Raw genomic sequence first — 3567 nt, 5'->3', positions numbered from 1 at the left:
GAATCAACAGAGAGAGAGAAACTAACACTGGCGAGAGCTTTGATTGTAACATCTGGAGACATGTACTACGACTGCTGAATAAACGTTGAAGAAGCCTCTAAACCCTGATTATGTCTTTCACCGATACATATCTACATGAACAACTATTAGCCTAACGGTTAAGAAAACATGGTGGGAAGTGGGGCAGAGTGGAAAGAAGTGTGAGAGACTAGTTTTTAATGTGAACTGCTGCTGCAATTTACCTAGCTTCTACTCAGAGAGGGCATCACTGCAGAGTTGTCATCAGTGATTGAGTAATCTTGGAGTTGACAGGCTTTCCCCCAAGAGGAAAAGCAGTCAGGGGTGTGTATTCATAGAATCCAAGGAAAGTCATTCTTTCCTGATTTAACATTAAAACTTTGTCAATTTATCTTTTATTTTGTAATTAACTTACATTTTGCCAGCAGCTAAATCTCTACTGGAAAATAAACTCTTAATAGTTGAGTCATCCACAAAGCAATGAGAGAAGAGCCAATGTGAGGATATAATGGAGCCAAGTGACTTTGTGTATAGAGACAGGAGGAGTGAGCTTTTTTTTGAGGAAAAAGTCAAAAGATAAATATAAATCAACTTAATAATTTGCTCAAAAAGCAACACTAGTGAATTTTCTCAAATATAAACCAGGTGCTTTGTATCCTGAAAGCTGATTGGTTAAGTGTCATGGTATATGAGAGCATATAACACAGGTAGAGACATCAAATCACATTATGCTGCACTATTCATATGGTAACTGGTTAATAATAGCAATAAGGCTTCTCTGAAGTTTGTGTTATATTGCCTATGTCAAGAACAGCTCATAATCGTGGTGTGCTGGCAATGTTCACCACACTCCCTTGCATCTTATGCAATATACACTATCTTCCCCTCCCCTGTCTCCCTCCCCACAACAATTTTGGTTGAAATAGGTCTGTCTTGAAAAATAGATATTATCACAATGGCCCAAACTGTTTAAAGATTAAATAAATAAAAAATAAATAAAGTTCTGAGAACATTAAAAAAAAAAACATTCTGTCGTAATGAAAAAACGTTTTAAAAACACAACATTTCCAACAGCTTTCCTAACAGTTCTCTTTAAAGTAATGTTCTCAATTCAGAGAGTGTTAAAATTAAGGTGCGTCTGTGGTTATTTCAGTACTTTTGTCTCTGCATCTTATTCTCCAACCGTATGGTTCCCCAAATGCCCTGTCAACTGTCATGCAGTATACAGGGAATAGTGTTCCATTTGAGAAGTAAACAGTGCGTGCCTTTGTCTATCTAAGTTCTGGTTGGCATGGACCAGTGGACACTGTTTGTCACTATTTAGCCTCCACATTATTTTGGGTAATGTTTATTGAATATCTGATTTGACTAATGAATTTGGAGGATTCATTTCACTGCAAAAAAGCATCAATTGTTTCCAGTAAGGGATGAAGCAGAGGGAGGCAAGCGGATGAGGCAGCAAGCCATAGCTAGCTCGCTAGAGTTTTTTGTTTGGTAAACTGATCATACACAACATGTATTAATGCTGCTGTAGAGAAATCCATTGATCGGCAGTCCCTTTGCGTTTTGCTTTCTCTAATGATATCTGAGACGCTGTTGAGTAATAGCAAAGGGGAGCGACTATTCCCTAGCCCTCCAGAGCCATCTATTGTGGGAAGGTCATAATAACTCTGGATTGGAGATGTGAACTTTATGAGAGCTTGTCTTGATGTGGGAAGTGTCCCAAATGGCATGCTATTCCCTTTGTAGTGCCATGGGCCTCTGACAAAAAGTAGTGCAATATACAGGCAATAGGGTTCCATTTGGATACATCCTGGATTTGGGCTCTGAGCCTGAAACCACAGCACAGCGGTCTGATGGGGGTGTGGTGGGTTTAATAGCGGTGTTGTGTGTGTCTGTTTCAATTTGTCTCTACAGAGGGAGGTATCATTGAGTTAGACAGAGCAGGATGAGAGAGAAGGTTCATAGATTGATTAATAAGACTCAGATGAGGACCATCCAGCGATTTTAGGTTTCCATTTTAAAAGGAAACTTTTTTTTTAAGAGAGAACAATATGATATTTCCAACAATCAACTTAATTGAATATAGCCTACATGGTTAAAATTAATATAGTACAAAAAGCTCTGTGCACTAAATAAGGAATAGAGTGCCATCTGACACACAGCCTTTTATATTCCAGTGTAAATGCTTCAGCTGAATCATTCATTAAAACATATTTTCAATAGTTTGCTGTATGTCGCAAAGCCACCACAAATATTTTTAGTAGCCAGATTCTTAAAATGTTAAATGAATAGAAACTTAGGACTTTTGGAAGGCATTTTGGCTTTTACCTTCTTCTTGTCTGTGAGGAATTAGCTAAATAAGTGTAGTTATTAGTTTAGCACAGTTTGATCGCATTATACTCTCAAAAATCTGTTCATGGTTCAATTTGGAAGGCATTTTGGCTTTTACCTTCCTCTTGTCTGTGAGGAAGTAGCTAAATAAGTGTAGTTATTAGTTTAGCACAGTTTGATCGCATTATACTCTCAAAAATCTGTTCATGGTTCAATTTGCAGATAACTGTTAATTTTTAATTCAAAAAGCAGTGTAACTTTACAAGTGAATAGATATATACAGATAGAGTGTATTGCATATGTCTTACAGCTTGTGATTCAGTCTCTGGTGAACTGCTGTGTTATTCAGCTGGTCTGTATTGCATCAGCTGTCATTGTGATGTGATGGTAAACACAACATTGACCCATTGAAACACACAGCAGCTAGTCCGATTAATACCTACACACACACAGTCCGGTTACCAGACATCGATCTCTGGTCATTAGCCATGTGCTGGTGGCGCCTCAGGATGACCACCAGAACTTATAGACCTGTAACAGTGTAACACAACCTGGCCTTAATGAGACAGCACCCAGCCACTCAGCACACTACATTGATTCTGCTGCTCAATGTGTCTCTATAGTGTCACAAAGGGAACATAAGGGATGGTTTGGGGACCTGGAGAAGACATTTACAGCAAATGAGATAGAATTGCAGTATTGGGAAATGTTTTCTACTGTCATTTGTTACCAGACATTAATGTGCTGAATTACTGATAAATGGAAAATGTAAGTGCTGTATGTCACATTCACAGTTTGCAAATACTCCTATCCATGTACTATTAAACAATCATAATTATATTTAAATTGTAATTATCTTAAAAGTAGCTTTTCCACAAATCATATAATTGGACAGGTAGAGTTTTACAAAAGAGTTCCAAAAAGCGCTACCTAGAACCTACATGGGTGCACTGGCTCATCCCATAGGAGAACAATTTGAAGAACTTTCTTTCCAAGTAAAACCCTGTTTTGTTCCAAGTATATCCCTACCATGTGAAATTATGATCTGTAATAAACCATAAACAGCACCTTATGGCTTCAATATAGCTGCATTCACATAAATGATTTTGCCATTGACATAGTACACAATTGCATGAAGTGGGACGCAAAACATTTGTTGGCTCACTTTTACAACAACTGAAAGAAATGATAGAACTCAGGAGTGCATCTTTAATG

The sequence above is a fragment of the Esox lucius genome, chromosome 8 (assembly GCF_011004845.1).
Source record: "Esox lucius isolate fEsoLuc1 chromosome 8, fEsoLuc1.pri, whole genome shotgun sequence".
NCBI classification, from domain to species: domain Eukaryota; kingdom Metazoa; phylum Chordata; class Actinopteri; order Esociformes; family Esocidae; genus Esox; species Esox lucius.
This window is presented reverse-complemented; position numbering follows the sequence as displayed.